The following is a 20,504-nucleotide window of genomic DNA, read 5'->3' as shown; positions in this document are numbered from 1 at the left end:
GATAGTTATGTGATCCAATTATGTTATCATTGTTGAGGGAACTTACACTAGCGAAAGTATGAACCCTAGGCCTTATTTCCACGCATTGCAATACCGTTTATGCTCACTTTTATCATTAGTTACCTTGCTGTTTTTATAATTTCAGATTACAAATACCTTTATCTACTATCCATATACCACTTGTATCACCATCTCTTCGCTGAACTAGTGCACCTATACAATTTACCATTGTATTGGGTGTGTTGGGGACACAAGAGACTCTTTGTTATTTGGTTGTAGGGTTGCTTGAGAGAGACCATCTTCATCCTACGCCTCCTACGGATTGATAAACCTTAGGTCATCCACTTGAGGGAAATTTGCTACTGTCCTACAAACCTCTGCACTTGGAGGCCCAACAACGTCTACAAGAAGAAGGTTGTGTAGTAGACATCAAGCTCTTTTCTGGCGCCGTTGCCGGGGAGGTGAGTGCTTGAAGGTATATCTTTAGATCTTGCAATCGATTCTTTTAGTTTCTTGTTTTATCACTAGTTTAGTTTATAAAAGAAAACTTCAAAAATATGGAATTGAGTTTGTCTCATACGCTTCACCTTTTTAATATCTTTTGTGAGTATGATGGAAAGGATAATTGTGCTCAAGTGCTAGAACAAGAAATCTATAAAATGTTTGGCACTAAATATTTGAATGATGAGCATGATTGCAATGTTGTTAGTATGAATTCCTTGAATATCCATGATGCTAATGATATGCAAAGCCACAAGCTTGGGGAAGCTATGTTTGATGAAGATGATATTTTTTGCCCCCCAATTTTTGATGAGCAAATTTATTATGATAAAATCATGCCTCCTATTTATGATGATTATGTTGATGAAAGTGGTTTTGGAGAGGCCATGACTTTATTTTGTGATGAATTCACTATTTCGGAAGAAGATCCAATTGATCATGAGAACAAAGTTGCTATCTATGATGATTATTGTGATGACTTGTATGCTATAAAGAATAATGATATCCATGAAACTTGTCATCATGATTTTAGTTTTCAATTGGATTATGCCTCACATGATAGTTGTTTCGTTGAGTTTGCTCCCACTACTTTTCATCAGAAGAAATTTGCTTATGTGGAGAGTAATAAAAATTCTATGCTTGTAGATCATGAAAAGAATGCTTTATGTGATAGTTATATTGTTAAATTAATTCATGATGCTACTGAAAATTATTATGAGGGAGGAATATATGCTTGTAGGAATTGCAATAATATCAAGTTTCCTCTCTATATGCTTAAAGTTTTGAAGTTATACTTGGTTTAACTTCCTATGCAAGTTGATTCTTGTTCCCACAAGTTGTTTGCTCACAAAATCCCTATGCATAGGAAGTGGGTTAGACTTAAATGTGCTAGTCATATTCTTCACGATGCTCTCTTTATGTTTCAATTTTATCCTTTATGTGAGCATCATTGAAATCATCATGCCTAGCTAGGGGCGTTAAACGATAGCGCTTGTTGGGAGGAAACCCAATTTTATTTTTATTCCTTGCTTTTTGCTCCTGTTTAGTAATAAATAATTCATTTAGACTCTGTTTAGATGTGGTTTTAGTTTTTTAATTAGTATTTGTGCCAAGTAGAACCTTTGGGAAGACTTGGGAGAAGTCTTGTTGATCATGCTGTAAAAAACAGAAACTTTAGCGCTCACGAGAATTGCTTCCATTTTTATTTGGAGAGTGATATTTAGTTAATTATTTTTTCATATGATTAATAGATAAATTCCTCATTTCCAGCAATTTATTTGAGAATTTTATGAGTTCCATAAGTATACGTTTGATCCAGATTACTACAGACTGTTCTGTTTTTGACAGATTCTGTTTTTCATGTGTTGTTTACTTATTTTGATGAATCTATGGCTAGTAAAATAGTTTATAAACCATAGAGAAGTTGGAATACAGTAGGTTTAACACCAATATAAATAAATAATGAGTTCATTACAGTAACTTGAAGTGGTGATTTATGTTCTTATACTAACGGAGCTTTCGAGTTTTCTGTTAAGTTTTGTGTTGTGAAGTTTTCAAATTTTGGGTAAAGATTCGATGGACTATGGAATAAGGAGTGGCAAGAGCCTAAGATTGGGGATGACCAAGGCACCCCAAGGTAATATTCAAGGACAACCAAGAGCCTAAGTTTGGTGATGCCCCGGAAGGCATCCCCTCCTTCGTCTTCATTCATCGGTAACTTTACTTGGAGCTATATTTTTATTCGCCACATGATATGTGTTTTGCTTGAAGCGTCAATTTATCTTGTTAGAATTTGCTTGCTGTTATTTAGAACAATGTTTTGCATCTTTTATTTCAATAAAAGTGGCATTGATAGCCCTTACTATGCCTATGTTACAAGTCCACATGTTGCTGTTTGAAAACAGAAAGTTTACCGCTGTTGCAATAATTCCCTAGAAAATTCAGAAAGTGATAAAATGTTGAAACCTTTTGCATATTAAGCTCTGATAAATTTACTACAGTGGGAATTTTCTTTCATAATTTTCGGATCTAGGGAAGTATGCATGTTGTAGCATTCTTTACAGACTATCCTGTTTAGGCAGATTGCTGTTATGTTTGCATTGTTTGCATATGTTTGCTTCTTTAATGACTCTATTTGAGGATAGGACTATTAAATATGCAGATGCATTTAGTGTGCAATGTTGAATAATAATTTTAGTGATTTGCTACAGTAGAGTATGATAAGGTTTTTTCTCACGAGTCCTTGTTGAGTTTTGTGTGGATGAAACTTTTGAGATTTTGGGGGGCGTGATATGAGAGGAATTAAGGAGACACAAAAGCTCAAGCTTGGGGATGCCCAAGGCACCCCAAGATAATATTTCAAGAAGTATCAAGCATCTAAGCTTGGGGATGCCCCGGTTGGCATCCCACCTTTCTTCTTCAACAACTATCGGTTAGTTTCGGTTGATCCTAAGTTTTTGCTTCTTCACATGATGTTTGCCATTCTTAGAATGTCATTTTATTTTGTTTTGCTTGCTGTTTGAATAGAATACCAAGATATGAAATTATTAAATGTTATAGAGCCTTCACATAGTTGCATAATTATTTGACTACTCATTGATCCTCACTTATATCTTTCGGAGTAGTTTGTCATTTGCTCTAGTGATTCACTTATATCTTTTAGAGCATGGTGGTAGTTTTATTTTGAAGAAATAGATGAACTCTGATGCTTCACTTAGATTATTTTGAGAGTCTTAAATAGCATGGTAATTTGCTTTAAATCCTAATATTCTAGGCATCCAAGATGGATATAATAAAACTTTCTTATGAGTGTATTGAATACTAAGAGAAGTTTGATGCTTGATGATTGTTTTGAGATATGGGGGTAATAATATCAAAGTCATGCTAGTTGAGTAGTTGTGAAATTGAGAAATGCTTGTGTTGAAGTTTGCAAGTCCCGTAGCATGCGCGTATGGTAAACATTGTGTAACAAATTTGAAACATGAGGTGTTATTTGATTGTCCTCCTTATGAGTGGCGGTCGGGGACGAGCGATGGACTTTTCCTATCAATCTACCCCCCTAGGAGCATGCGCGTAGTGCCGAGGTTTTTGATGACTTGTAGATTTTTGCAATAAGTATGTGAGTTCTTTATGACTAATGTTGAGTCCATGGATTATACGCACTCTCACCCTTCCATCCTTGCTAGCCTCTTCGGTACCGTGCATTGCCCTTTCTCACATCGAGAGTTGGCGCAAACTTCGCCGGTGCATCCAAACCCCGTGATATGATACGCTCTTTCACACATAAACCTCCTTATATCTTCCTCAAAACAGCCACCATACCTAGCTATTATGGCATTTCCATAGCAATTCCGAGATATATTGCCATGCAACTTTCCACCATCCAGTTTATCATGACACATTCATCATTGTCATATTGCTAGCATGATAATGTAGTTGACATAGTATTTGTGGCAAAGACACCATTCATAATTCTTTCATACTTGTCACTCTTGATTCATTGCATATCCCGGTACACCGCCGGAGGCATCCATATAGAGTCATACTTTGTTCTAATATCGAGTTGTAATCATTGAGTTGTAAATAAATAGAAGTGTGATGATCATCATTCAATAGAGCATTGTCCCAAAAAAAAGAGAAAGGCCAAAGAAAAAAAAGAAGGCCCCCAAAAAAGAGAGAAATGCCAAAGAAAAAAAGAAGGCCCAAAAAAATATAATATATATATATATAAAGAAAATAAAAATGGGCAATGCTACTATCCTTTTACCACACTTGTGCTTCAAAGTAGCACCGTAATCTTCATGATAGAGAGTCTCTTGTTTTGTCACTTTCATATACTAGTGGGAACTTTTCATTATAGAACTTGGCTTGTATATTCCAACAATGGGCCTCCTCAAGTGCCCTAGGTCTTCATGAGCAAGCAAGTTGGATGCACACCCACTTAGCTTCTTTTGTTGAGCTTTCATACATTTATAGCTCTAGTGCATCCGTTGCATGGCAATCCCTACTCCTTGCATTAACATCAATCGATGGGCATCTCCATAGCCCATCGATTAGCCTCGTTGATGTGAGACTTTCTCCTTTTTGTCTTCTCCACATAACCCTGCTACCTCTTGAGCTTGCGTTGGATTTCCCCGAAGAGGAAGGGATGATGCAACAGAGTAGCATAAGTATTTCCCTTAGTTTTTGAGAACCAAGGTATCAATCCAGTAGGAGGCCACGCTCAAGTCCCTCATACCTGCACAAAACGATAGCTACTCGCAACCAACATGATTAGGGGTTGTCATTCCCTTCACGGTCACTTACAAGAGTGAGATCTGATAGATATAATATTTTTGGTATAGAGATGCAAAGTAAAAAGTAAAAGGCAAAGTAAAAAACCAAAGCAAGATTAAAGTGATGGAGATTAATATGATGAGAATAGACCCGGGGGCCATAGGTTCCACTAGTGGCTTCTCTCAAGAGCATAAGTATTCTAGGGTGGGTGAACAAATTACTATTGAGCAATTGACAAAATTGAGCATAGTTATGAGAATATCTAGGCATGATCATGTATATAGGCATCACGTCCGTGACAAGTAGACCGAAACGACTCTGCATCTACTACTATTACTCCACTCAACGACCGCTATCCAGCATGCATCTAGAGTATTAAGTTAAAAACAGAGTAACGCCTTAAGCAAGATGACATGATGTAGAGAGATAAATTCATGCAATATGAAATAAACCCCATCTTGTTATCCTCGATGGCAACGATACAATACGTGCCTTGCTGCCCCTTCTGTCACTAGGAAAGGACACCGCAAGATCGAACCCAAAGCTAAGCACTTCTCCCATGGCAAGAACTACCAATCTAGTTGGCCAAACCAAACGGATAATTCGAAGAGACTTGCAAAGATAACCAATCATACATAAAAGAATTCAGAGAAGATTCAAATATTATTCATAGATAGACTTGATCATAAACCCACAATTCATCGGTCTCAACAAACACACCGCAAAAAGAAGATTACATCGAATAGATCTCCACAAGAGAGGGGGAGAACTTTGTATTGAGATCCAAAAAGAGAGAAGAAGCCATCTAGCTACTAACTATGGAGCCCGAAGGTCTGAGGTAAACTACTCACACTTCACCGGAGAGGCTATGATGATGTAGGAGCCCTCCGTGATGACAGCCCTCTCTGGCGGAGCTCCGAAACAGGCCCCAAGATGGGATCTTGTGGATATAGAAAGTTGCGGCGGTGGAATTAGGTTTTTGGCTCCAGTTCTGATCGTTTGGGGGTACGTAGGTATATATATAGGAGGAAGGAGTACGTCGGTGGAGCACCAAGGGGCCCACGAGGTAGGGGCGCGCCCTAGGGGGGTGCCCCCCACCCTCGTGACCGCCTCTCTGATGCCTTGGCGTAGGGTCCAAGTCTCCTGGATCACGTTCGGTGAGAAAATCATGTTCCCGAAGGTTTTATTCCGTTTGGAATCCGTTTGATATTCCGTTTCTTCGAAACACCGAAATAGGCAAAAAACACCAATTCTGGGTTGGCCCTCCGGTTAATAGGTTAGTCCCAAAAATAATATAAAAGTGGAAAATAAAGCCCAATATAGTCCAAAACAGTAGATAATATAGCATGGAGCAATCAAAAATTATAGATACGTTGGAGACGTATCAGACATCCCCAAGTTTAATTCCTGCTCGTCCTCGAGTAGGTAAATGATAAAAAGAGAATTTTTGATCCGGTGTGCTACTTGGCATAATTTCAATGTAAATCTTCTTAATTGTGATATGAATATTCAGATTCGAAAGATTCAAGACAAAAGTTTATATTGACATAAAAATAATAATACTTCAAGCATACTAACAAAGCAATTATGTCTTCTCAAAATAACATGGCCAAAGAAAGTTATCCCTACAAAATCATATAGTCTGGCTATGCTCTATATTCACCACACAAAGTATTTAAATCATGCACAACCCCGATGACAAGCCAAGCAATTGTTTCATACTCTAACTTTTTCAAAACTTTTTCAATCTTCACGCAATACATGAGCGTGAGCCATGGATATAGCACTATAGGTGGAATAGAATGGTGGTTGTGGAGAAGACAAAAAGGAGAAGATAGTCTCACATCAACCAGGCGTATCAACGGGCTATGGATATGCCCATCAATAGATATCAATGTGAGTGAGTAGGGATTGCCATGCAACGGATGCACTAGAGCTATAAGTATATGAAAGCTCAAAATAAAACTAAGTGGGTGTGCATCCAACTTGCTTGCTCATGAAGACCTAGGGAAATTTTAGGAAGCCCATCATTGGAATATACAGGCCAAGTTCTATAATGAAAGATTCCCACTAGTATATGAAAGTGATAATGTGAGAGACTCTCTACTATGAAGATCATGGTGCTAATTTGAAGCACAAGTGTGGTAAAAGGATAGTAACATTGTCCTTCTCTCTTTTTCTCTCATTTTTTTTATTTGGGCCTTTTCTCCTTTTTTTATGGCCTCTTTTTATTTGGGCTTCCTTGGCCTCTTTTTTTCGTCCGGAGTCTCATCCCAACTTGTGGGGGAATCATAGTCTCCATCATTCTTTCCTCACTAGGACAATGCTCTAATAATGATGATCATCACACTTTTATTTTTCTTACAACTCAACAATTACAACTCGATACTTAGAACAAAATATGACTCTATATGAATGCCTTTGGCGGTGTACCGCGATATGCAATATGACAATGATGAATGTGTGATGATAAACGGAACGGTGGAAAGTTGCATGGCAATATATCTCGGAATGGCTATGAAAATGCCATAATAGGTAGGTATGGTGGCTGTTTTGAGGAAGGTATATGGTGGGTGTATGATACCGGTGAAAGGTGCGCGGTATTAGAGAGGCTAGCAAAGGTGGAAGGGTGAAAGTGCGCATAATCCATGGACTCAACATTAGTCATAAAGAACTCATATACTTATTGCAAAAATCTAGAAGTTATCAAAGCAAAGTATTACGCGCATGCTCCTAGGGGATTGGTAGGAAAATACCATCGCTCGTCCCCGACCGCCACTCATAAGGAAGACAATCAATAAATAAATCATGCTCCGACTTCATCACATAACGGTTCACCATACGTGCATGCTACGGGAATCACAAACTTTAACACAAGTATTCTTTAAATTCACAACTACTCAACTAGCATGAATTTAATATTATCACCTCTATATCTCAAAATAATTATCATGCTTCAATCTTTTCTTAGTATTCAACACACTCAAAAGAAAGTTTCACAAATCTTGAATACCAAGCATATTATTATTAAGCAAATTACCATGCTATTAAGAGACTCTCAAAATAATTTAAGTGATGCATGAGAGATTAATAGTTTCTTTAAAACAAATACACCACCGTGCTCTAAAAGATCTAAGTGAAGCACATAGAGCAAAACTATAACGCTCAAAAGATATAAGTGAAGCACATAGAGCAAAACTACATAGCTCAAAAGATATAAGTGAAGCACGTAGAGTATTCTATCAAATTTTAGTTCATGTATGGCTCTCTCAAAAGGTGTGTACAGCAAGGATGATTGTGGCATACTAAAACACAAAGACAAAAATAATACAAGCCGCTCGAAGCAAAACACATATCATGTTGGTGAATAAAAATATAGCTCCAAGTAAATTACCGATGGAAGTGGACGAAAGAGGGGATGCCTTCCGGGGCATCCCCAAGCTTTGACTTTTTGGTGTCCTTGGATTATCTTGGGGGTGCCATGGGCATCCCCAAGCTTAGGCTCTTGCCACTCCTTGTTCCATAATCCATCAAAAGAATTCACCCAAAACTTGAAAACTTCACAACACAAAACTTAAAGTAGAAAACTCGTGAGCTCCGTTAGCGAAAGAAAACAAAAGACCACTTCAAGGTACTGTAATAAACTCATTCTTTATTTATATTTGTGTTAAACATACTGTATTCCAACTTCTCTATGGATTATAAACTATTTTACTAACCATAGATTCATCAAAATAAGCAAACAACACACGAAAAACAGAATCTGTCAAAAACAGAACAGTCTGTAGTAATCTGTAGCTAGAGCAAGATCTGGAACCCAAAAAATTCTAAAATAAATTTCTGGACATGAGGAATTTATCTATTAATCATCTTAAAAAAGAATTAACTAGATATCACTCTTCAAATAAAAATGACAGCAGTTATCGTGAGCGCTAAAGTTTCTGTTTTTTACAGCAAGTTCAACAAGACTTTCCCCAAGTCTTCCCAACGGTTCTACTTGGCACAAACACTAATTAAACACAAAAAACACAACCAAAACAGAGTCTAAATAATTTATTTATTACTAAGCAGGAGAAAAAAGCAAGGAATAAAAATAAAATTGGGTTGCCTCCCAACAAGCGCTATCGTTTAACGCCCCTAGCTAGGCATAAAAGCGAGGATAGATCTAGGTATTGCCATCTATAGTAGGCAATTCTTCGATGAGGCATCTATTTTCCTTGGGAATTTCTTTCTTTCTAGTGATTATCAAACTTTTAAGCACAAGATCAAAAAATTCATTTGTAGCAATTAGTTCCTTAATGATAGCGAAAAGATTGGGATGAATACTTATAGATTTAAGATCCGCAGTTTCCTTACTAGATGATTCACCCTTATTTTTAGGAACATACATAAGCTTGGCAATTTTAGTAGGAGGACTTGGAGTATTTTTTACGGAAGAAAAAGCAGTTCCCAAATTTGTAATGATACCCTCAAGTTTATCAATTCTAGTAGAATCTAAGTTTATCTTCTCATTAACTATGGGTTCCTTTTCCTTAATATTTTTCAAAATCATTCCTACCTTAGATCCATATTGAGTAATTTGATTGTGGATCTTTTTATCTAGATTTTTAATTAATTCAATAGTAGCAACTTTATTTTCAATAATTTCAAGTATTTGCATAACATGCTCCAAAGTTAACATGGTTCCATTAACCAAAAGAGGTGGTGAGCCAAATAAATTTAACATAGCATTATAAGAATCAAAAGTATGGCTACCCAAGAAGTTCCCTCCGGTAATGGTATCGAGGATATATCTATACCAAGGATTAACACCTACATAAAGATTGCGGAGAAGAACTAAGGTAGATTGCTTCCTGGTAGATCTATTTTGAGCATTGCAAATTCTATACCAAGCATCTTTTAGATTTTCTCCCTCCCTTTGTTTAAAATTTAGAACTTCACTCTCGGGAGACAACAGAGAATATATGAGACTAGCCATGACGACAAGCAAACAAACTAGCACACAAGCAAACAAAAAGGCAAGCGGAAAGGAGAGGGAGGATAGAGAGAGGGCGAATAAAACGGCAAGGGTGAAGTGGGGGAGAGGAAAACGAGAGGCAAATGGCAAATAATGTAATGCGAGAGATAGGGATTGTGATGGGTACTTGGTATGTTGACTTTTTGCGTAGACTCCCCGGCAACGGCGCCAGAAATCCTTCTTGCTACCTCTTGAGCTTGCGTTGGATTTCCCCGAAGAGGAAGGGATGATGCAGCAAAGTAGCGTAAGTATTTCCCTTAGTTTTTGAGAACCAAGGTATCAATCCAGTAGGAGGCCACGCTCAAGTCCCTCGTACCTACACAAAACGATAGCTACTCGCAACCAACGCGATTAGGGGTTGTCAATCCCTTTACGGTCACTTACGAGAGTGAGATCTGATACATATAATATTTTTGGTATTTTTGGTATAGAGATGCAAAGTAAAAAGTAAAAGGCAAAGTAAAAAAGCAAAGCAAGATTAAAGTGATGGAGATTAATATGATGAGAATAGACCCGGGGGGGATAGGTTTCACTAGTGGCTTCTCTCAAGAGCATAAGTATTCTACGGTGGGTGAACAAATTACTGTTGAGCAATTGACAGAATTGAGCATAGTTATGAGAATATCTAGGCATGATCATGTATATAGGCATCACGTCCGTGACAAGTAGACCGAAATGATTCTGCATCTACTACTATTACTCCACTCATCGACCGCTATCCAGCATGCATCTAGAGTATTAAGTTAAAAACAGAGTAACGCCTTAAGCAAGATGACATGATGTAGAGACATAAATTTATGCAATATGAAATAAACCCCATCTTGTTATCCTCGATGGCAATGATACAATACGTGTCTTGCTGCCCCTTCTGTCACTGGGAAAGGACACCGCAAGATCGAACCCAAAGCTAAGCACTTCTCCCATGGCAAGAACTACCAATCTAGTTGGCCAAACCAAACGGATAATTCGAAGAGACTTGCAAAGATAGCCAATCATACATAAAAGAATTCAGAGAAGATTCAAATATTATTCATAGATAGACTTGATCATAAACCCACAATTCATCGGTCTCAACAAACACACCGCAAAAAGAAGATTACATCGAATAGATCTCCACAAGAGAGGGGGAGAACTTTGTATTGAGATCCAAAAAGAGAGAAGAAGCCATCTAGCTACTAACTATGGACCCGAAGGTCTAAGATAAACTACTCACACTTCATCGGAGAGGCTATGATGATGTAGAAGCCCTCCGTGATGACGGCCCTCTCCGGCGGAGCTCTGGAACAGGCCCCAAGATGGGATCTCGTGGATACAGAAAGTTGCGGCGGTGGAATTAGGTTTTTGGCTCCTGTTCTGATCGTTTGGGGGTACGTAGGTATATATATATATATATATATATATATATATATATATATAGGAGGAAGGAGTACGTCGGTGGAGCACCAAGGGGCCCACGAGGCAGGGGGCGCGCCCTAGGGGGGCGCCCCCACCCTCGTGACCGCCTCTCTGATGCCTTGGCGTAGGGTCCAAGTCTCCTGTATCACGTTCGGTGAGAAAATCATGTTCCCGAAGGTTTTATTCCATTTGGACTCCGTTTGATATTCCGTTTCTTCGAAACACCGAAATAGGCAAAAAAACACCAATTCTGGGCTGGGCCTCTGGTTAATAGGTTAGTCCCAAAAATAATATAAAAGTGGAAAATAAAGCCCGATATAGTCCAAAACAGTAGATAATATAGCATGGAGCAATCAAAAATTATAGATACGTTGGAGACATATCAAACCCCCATCATTATATTCTATTCCACCCATAGTGCTATATCCATGGCTCACGCTCATGTATTGCGTGAAAGTTTATGAGTTTGAGATTATTAAGGTATGAAACAATTGCTTGGATTGTCATCGGGGTTGTGCATGATGAGAGCATTCTTGTGTGACGAAAATGGAGCATGACTAAACTATATGATTTTGTAGGGATGAACATTCTTTGGCCATGTTATTTTGAGAAGACATAATTGCTTAGTTAGTATGCTTGAAGTATTATCATTTTTATGTCAATATGAACTTTTGTCTTGAATCTTATGGATCTGAATATTCATACCACAATTAAGAAGAATTACATTGAAATTATGCCAACTAGCATTCCACATCAAAAATTCTTTCTTTTATCATTTACCTACTCGAGGACGAGCAGGAATTAAGCTTGGGGATGCTGATACGTCTCCAACGTATCTATAATTTTTGATTGCTCCATGCTATATTATCTACTATTTTGGACTATATTGGGCTTTATTTCCACTTTTATATTATTTTTGGGACTAACCTATTAACCGGAGGCCCAGCCCAGATTTGTTGTTTTATGCCTATTTCAGTGTTTCGAAGAAAAGGAATATCAAACGGAGTCGAAACAGAACGAAATCAACTGGAGAAGTTATTTTTGGAAGGAAAGCCACCGGATAGACTTGGACTCTACGTCAGAAGATACGGGAGCTGGACACAAGGGTGGGGGCGCGCCCCCCTGCCTCGTGGGGCCCCTGAAGCTCCACCGACGTACCCCTTGCACCCATATATACCTACGTATCGTAAAACTTCCAGAATGGAGAATAGTTCGGGAGTTCCGCCGCCAGAAGCCTCCGTAGCCACCGAAAACCAATCTAGACCCGTTCCGGCACCCTACCGGAGGGGGCAATCCTTCCCCGGTGGCCATCTTCATCATCCCGGTTCTCTCCATGACGAGGAGGGAGTAGTTCTCCCTCGGGGCTGAGGGTATGTATCAGTAGCTATGTGTTTGATCTCTCCCTCTCGTATTCTTGATTTGGCACGATCTTGATGTATCGCGAGCTTTGCTATTATAGTTGGATCTTATGTTTCTCCTCCCCCTCTTCTCTCTTGTAATGAATTGAGTTTCCCCTTTGAAGTTATCTTATCGGATTGAGTCTTTAAAGATTTGAGAACACTTGATGTATGTCTTGCCGTGGATATCTGTGGTGACAATGGGATATCACGTGATTCACTTGATGTATGTTTTGGTGATCAACTTGCGGGTTCCGCCCATGAACCTATGCATAGGGGTTGGCACACGTTTTCGTCGTGATTCTCCGGTAGAAACTTTTGGGCACTCTTTGAGGTGCTATGTGTTGGTTGAATAGATGAATCTGAGATTGTGTGATGCATATCGTATAATCATACCCACGGATACTTGAGGTGACATTGGAGTATCTAGGTGACATTAGGGTTTTGGTTGATTTGTGTCTTAAGGTGTTATTCTAGTACGAACTCTAGGGCTGTTTGTGACACTTATAGGAATAGCCCAACGGATTGATTGGAAAGAATAACTTTGAGGTGGTTTCATACCCTACCATAATCTCTTTGTTCGTTCTCCGCTATTAGTGCCTTTGGAGTGACTCTTTGTTGCATGTTGAGGGATAGTTATGTGATCCAATTATGTTATCATTGTTGAGGGAACTTACACTAGCAAAAGTATGAACCCTAGGCCTTATTTCCACGCATTTCAATACCGTTTGCGCTCACTTTTATCATTAGTTACCTTGCTGTTTTTATAATTTCAGATTACAAATACCTTTATCTACTATCCATATACCACTTGTATCACCATCTCTTCGCCGAACTAGTGCACCTATACAATTTACCATTGTATTGGGTGTGTTGGGGACACAAGAGACTCTTTGTTATTTGGTTGCAGGGTTGCTTGAGAGAGACCATCTTTATCCTACGCCTCCTATGGATTGATAAACCTTAGGTCATCCACTTGAGGGAAATTTGCTACTGTCCTACAAACCTCTGCACTTGGAGGCCCAACAACGTCTACAAGAACAAGGTTGTGTAGTAGACATCAGTGGGTTATCATGATCAACAGCAGGTTCAGTTTCTACATCATTATCATTGCTAGGTTGAGCATCAACATGAACATCGTCATTAACATTATCACTAGGTTCATGTTCATTACCAGATTGGGTTTCAGCATCAGAAATAGAAATATCATTGAGATTCTCAGGTGTGTCATTAACAGGTTCACTAGAAGCATGCAAAGTCCTATCATTTTTCTTTTTCTTTCTCTTAGAAGGACTAGGTGCATCAATATTATTTCTTTGAGAATCTTGCTCAATTCTCTTAGGATGGCCCTCAGGATACAAAGGTTCCTGAGTCATTTTACCACCTCTAGTCATAACTCTAATAGCATTATCATTTTTCTTACTATTTAATTCATTGAGAAAATCATTCTGAGCTTTAAGTACTTGTTCTACTTGAGTGGTAACCATAGAAGCATGTTTACTAATAAGTTTTAGTTCACCTTTAACATTAGCCATATAATCACTCAAGTGTTCAATCATATAAGCATTATATTTCAATTGTCTACCAACATAAGCATTAAAATATTCTTGCTTAACCATAAAGTTATCAAACTCATCTAAGCATTGGCTAGCAAACATAGTAGGAGGGATTTCAGCTTTATCATATCTATAGAGAGAATTTACCTTTACTACCTGTGTCGGTTTATCAAGACCATTTACTTCTTCAACAGGAGGCAGATTAAGACCATGTATTTCTTCAATAGGAGGTAAATTCTTAACATCTTCAGCTTTAATACCCTTTTCTTTCATAGATTTCTTTGCCTCTTGCATATCTTCAGGACTGAGAAATAGAATACCCTTTTCCTCGGAGTTGGCTTAGGAGTTGGCTAAGAAAGTGTCCAATTATTTTCATTGGTCAACATATTATTCAATAAAATTTCAGCTTCATCTGGTGTTCTTTCCCTGAAAACACAACCAGCACAACTATCCAGGTGGTCTCCGGAAGCATCGGTTAGTCCATTATAAAAGATATCAAGTATTTCATTTTTCTTAAGAGGGTGACCAAGCAAAGCATTAAGTAATTGGAGAAGCCTCCCCCAAGCTTGTGGGAGACTCTCTTCTTCAATTTGCACAAAATTATATATTTCCCTTAAAGCATCTTGTTTCTTATGAGCGGGGAATAATTTTAGTAGAGAAGTAATAAATCATATCCTGGGGACTACGCACACAACCAGGATCAAGAGAATTAAACCATATCTTAGCATCACCCTTTAATGAGAACGGAAATATCTTAATGATATAATAGTAGAGAGTTTTCTCATCATTAGTGAACAGGGTGGCTATATCATTTAATTTAGTAAGATGTGCCACAACAGTTTCAGATTCACAACAATAGAAAGTATCAGATTCAACCAAAGTAATTATATCAGGGTCGACAGAGAATTCATAATCCTTATCAGTAACAAAGATAGGTGAAGTAGCATAAGCAGGATCATATTTCATTCTAGCATGTAGAGTTTTTTGTTTAAGCTTAGCTAATAGTTTCTTAAGATCACTTCTATCATTGCAAGCAAGAAAGTCTCTAGCAGTTTCTTCATCCATAACATAACCCTCATGAACAACAGGCAATTCATATCTAGGGGGAGAATCTTCATCATCACTTTCATCAATATTATCAGTTTCAATAATTCCATTCTCTCTAGCCCTAGCAAGTTGTTCATCAAGAAATTCACCAAGTGGCATAATAGTATCAAGCATAGAAGTAGTTTCATCATAAATATCATGCATAACAGAAGTGGCATCATCAATAACACGTGACATATCAGAATTAATAGCAGAAGCAGGTCTAGGTGTCGCAAGTTTACTCAAAACAGAAGGTGAATCAAGTGCAGAGCTAGATGGCAGTTCCTTACCTCCCCTCGTAGTTGAGGGATAAATCTTGGTTCTTGGATCTTTCAAGTTCTTCATAATGATAAGCAGATATAAATCCCAAGTGACTCAAAGAATAGAGCTATGCTCCCGGCAACGGCGCCAGAAAATAGTCTTGATAACCCACAAGTATAGGGGATCGCAACAGTTTTCGAGGGTAGAGTATTCAACCCAAATTTATTGATTCGACACAAAGGGGATCCAAAGAATATTCTCAAGTATTAGAAGCTGAGTTGTCAATTCAACCACACCTGGAAACTTAATATCTGCAGCAAGGTATTTAGTAGCAAAGTAATATGATAGTAGTGGTAACGGTAGCAAAAGTATCGGTAGCAAAAGTAATATTTTTGGTGTTTTATAGTGATGATAACAATAGCAACGGAAAAGTAAATAAGCGAAGAACAATATATGGAAAGCTCGTAGGCAATGGATCGGTGATGGAGAATTATGCCGGATGCGGTTCATCATGTAACAGTCATAACATAGGGTGACACAGAACTAGCTCCAATTCATCAGTGTAATGTAGGCATGTATTCCGAATATAGTCATACGTGCTTATGGAAAAGAACTTGCATGACATCTTTTGTCCTACCCTCCCGTGGCAGCGGGGTCCTAGCAGAAACTAAGGGATATTAAGGCCTCCTTTTAATAGAGTACCGGACCAAAGCATTAACACATAGTGAATACATGAACTCCTCAAACTACGGTCATCACCGGGAGTGGTCCCGATTATTGCCACTTCGGGGTTGCCGGATCATAACACATAGTAGGTGACTATAGACTCGCAAGATAGGATCAAGAACTCTCATATATTGATGAAAACATAATAGGTTCAGATCTGAAATCATGGCACTCGGGCCCTAGTGACAAGCATTAAGCGTAGCAAAGTCATAGCAACATCAATCTCAGAACATAGTGGATACTAGGGATCAATCCCCTAACAAAACAAACTCGATTACATGATAAATCTCATCCAACCAATCACCATCCAGCAAGCCGACGATGGAATTGCTCACGCACGGCGGTGAGCATCATGAAATTGGTGATGGAGGAAGGTTGATAATGACGATGGCGACGGATTCCCCTCTCCGGAGCCCCGAACGGACTCCAGATCAGCCCTCCCGAGAGAGTTTAGGGCTTGACGGTGGCTCCGTATCATAAAACGCGATGAATCCTTCTCTCTGATTTTTTTCTTCCGAAAGTGAATATATGGAGTCAGGGTTGAGGCCGGTGGAGCGTCAGGGGGCCCACGAGGCAGGGGGCGCGCCTAGGGGGTAGGGCGTGCCCCCCACCCTCGTGGACAGGTGGAGCCCCCCCCCCCCCGACGTGGATCTTCCTTCCAGTATTTTTTATATATTCCAAAATAATTCTCCGTTGATTTTCAGGTCATTTCGAGAACTTTTATTTCTGCACAAATTTAACACCATGGCAATTCTGCTGAAAACAACATTAGTCCGGGTTAGTTCCATTCAAATCATGCAAGTTAGAGTCCAAAACAAGGGCAAAAGTGTTTGGAAAAGTAGATACGACGAAGACGTATCAGACCCTTCGTGGGTGGAGCCCTCCGTGGACTCGTGCAACCGTTACCCTTCGTGGGTTGAAGTCTCCATCAACGTGGATGTACGATAGCACCACCTATCGGAACCACGCCAAAAATCCCCGTGTCTTCAATTGCGTTTGCACACTCCAATCCCATCCCTTTATATTCTTGCAACTTGCATGATTTACTTTCCACTGCTCATATACTCTTGTCATGCTTGCTTGATATGTATTGTGAATGTTTGAACTTGTGCTAAAACTCCACTTCAACTAAAAAAAATTTAAAAACTGCAACTTTCTTTGCTAAGAGTCTATTCACCCCCCTCTAGACACCTCTTCTCGATCCTTTCAAGTTCTTTAGTTAGATGCTCAATCTCCTTCTTATCATCATCATTCGTTTTATCTTGATTAGCATGATCAATAGCAGTTACATCATAGTTTTCATCACTAGAGTTGTCAACAAGTAAATCATCATCACCTAGAAAATCATCTTCATCACTATTGAAATCAACATACTCGGGGTGTGATACCTTTGGGCCTTTAGGCATGAAGCATCTTCCAATTCCTTTATTTGGTGAGTCAAATATGTCGTAGGAGTTGATTGACACAAGTGCTAGACCGGCAACACCTTCATCTTGAGTATATTCGGAGTCGAAGTGATAACTTCTCTCAGAGTGATTGTCGGAGTCGGAGCCGGATACCCATTCACCAACATGAGCTTGATGTCTTCGTTTTGTGTAGCTCCTTGATGACTTGTCCTTCCTTTCCGAATCCTTGCTTCTCTGTGATGTTCTTCACTCATAACGATCATCTCTACTCCTTCTTTCTCTTGATGGTGATTCTTCTCTTCTACTTCTCCTTTTGGGTGAATCTTCCCTTCGTTTGTAGGGAGCCGTACACTCATTGGAGTAGTTTCCGGGTCTTCCACAATTGTAGCAATTTTGTTCATGACTCAAAGATCTTTTGTTATTGTAGGACCTTGACTTGAAACTTCTTTTCTTTCTTCTACTCTTATAGAACTTGTTGAAGTTCTTCACCATTAGGCTCAATTCTTCATTGAAGGCTTGTTTCTCACTTGATGATGTAGGAGCATCACATGAGGCCTTGTAAGCACCACTTGACTTGTTGTGAAGCTCTTCCTTATCCTTGAGTGACATCTCATGAGAAACAATTCTTCCAATGACTTCCGTTGGCTTGAGATCTTTGTAGTTGGGCATCATTTGGATCAATGTGCACACGGTATCATATTTTCCATCCAAGGCTCTTAGGATCTTCTTGATGATGAATCTATCGGTCATTTCCTCACTTCCTAAGCCGGCAATCTCATTTGTGATGAGAGCAAGCCTAGAGTACATTTCAGCGACACCTTCACCATCCTTCATTTTGAACTTCTCAAGTTGACTTTGAAGCACATCCAATTTGGATTCCTTGACAGAGTCGGCACCCTCGTGCATATGAATCAAAGTATCCCAAATTTCCTTTGCATTCTCAAGACGGCTGATTTTGTTAAATCCTTCGGGGCACAATCCATTGAAGAGGATATCACAAGCTTGAGCGTTGTATTGCAGCATCTTCAACTCTTCCGTGCTAGCTTCACGGCTCAGTTCTCTCCCATCAAAGAATTCACCTTGCAAGCCAATACACACAATAGCCCAAACGGCAGGGTTATGTCCAAGAATATGCATTTTCATCTTATGCTTCCAACTAGCAAAATTAGTACCATCAAAGTAAGGACCTCTATGGTGGTAATTTCCCTCGCTAGACGCATACTCTCCTAGGTTGTGAAACCAAGGCTATGATCACCAGAAGCCATGGAAATCAAGGCAAATGGAGTCCAAAGATCGTATACCACTTGTAGGACCGAAAGTATGTCTAGAGGGGGGTGATTAGACTACTTGACCAAATAAAAATCTAGCCTTTTCCCAATTTTAAGTCTTAGCAGAGTTTAGCAACTTAGAACAAATCAAGCAATCAACCTACACATGCAAGTCTAAGAGTATAGCAGTGGAATGTAAAACATTTGCATATGAAGGTAAAGGGATGAGTTTGGAGGGAGCAAGCGCAATGTAGACATGGAGATTTTTGGCGTGGTTCCGATAGGTGGTGCTATCGTACATCCACGTTGATGGAGACTTCAACCCACGAAGGGTAACGGTTGCGCGAGTCCACAGAGGGCTCCACCCACGAAGGGCAACGAAGAAGAAACCTTGTATATCCCACCATGGCCATCGCTCGCGAAGTACTTGCCTCACTAGGGTAGATCTTCACAAAGTAGGCGATCTCCTTGCCCATACAAACTCCTTGGTTCAACTCCATAATCTTGTCGGAGGCTCCCAAGTGACACCTAACCAATCTAGGAGACACCACTCTCCAAAAGGTAATGGATGGTGTGTTGATGATGAACTCCTTGCTCTTGTGCTTCAAATGATAGTCTCCCCGACACTCAACTCTCTCTCACGGATTTGGATTTGGTGGAAAGATGATTTGAGTGGAAAGCAACTTGGGGAAGGCTAGAGATCAAGATTCATATGGTTGGAATGGAATATCTTGGTCTCAACACATGAGTAGGTGGTTCTCTCTCAGAAAATGAATGTTGTAAGTGTAGGCACGTTTTGATGGCTCTCCTTACTAATGAAGGAAGGGTGGAGGGGTATATATAGCCTCCACATAAAATCTAACCATTACACACAAATCAACAAACTCGGTGGGACCGAATCATGAAACTCGGCGGGACCGATTTAGTTCAAAATGTGAACGTTAGGCTTTTCGGTGGGACCGATTTCAATAGGGTTAGGGCATAACGTAATCTTGGTGAGACCGATTACACAAACTCGGTGGGACCAATTTTGGTAATAAGCTAACTAGAGAGTTGGTCAGGCAAACTCGGTGGGACCGGATGATACGTCTCCAACGTATCTATAATTTTTGATTGCTCCATGCTATATTATCTACTGTTTTGGACATTATTGGGCTTTATTATCCACTTTTATATTATTTTTGGGACTAACCTATTAAGCGGAGGCCCAGCCCAGAATTGTTGTTTTTTTGCCTATTTCAGGGTTTCGAAGAAAAGGAATATCAAACGGAGTCCAAACAGAATGAAACCTTCGGGAACGTGATTTTCTCACCGAACGTGATCCAGGGGACTTGGACCCTACGTCAAGAAACAAAAGAGGAGGGCACGAGGTAGGGGCGCGCCTACCCCCCCCCCCCCAGGTGCGCCCTCCACCCTCGTCGGCCCCCTGTTGCTCCACCGACGTACTCCTTCCTCCTATATATACCTACGTACCCCCAAACGATCAGATATGGAGCCAAAACCCTAATTCCACCGCCGCAACTTTCTGTATCCACGAGATCCCATCTTGGGGCCTGTTCTGGAGCTCCGCCGGAGGGGGCATCGATCACAGATGGCTTCTACATCATCACCATAGC

This window comes from Triticum aestivum, chromosome 4A (assembly GCF_018294505.1).
Source record: "Triticum aestivum cultivar Chinese Spring chromosome 4A, IWGSC CS RefSeq v2.1, whole genome shotgun sequence".
NCBI lineage: Eukaryota > Viridiplantae > Streptophyta > Magnoliopsida > Poales > Poaceae > Triticum > Triticum aestivum.
The sequence above is the reverse complement of the archived record's forward strand: the minus strand, read 5'-3'. Positions refer to the sequence as shown.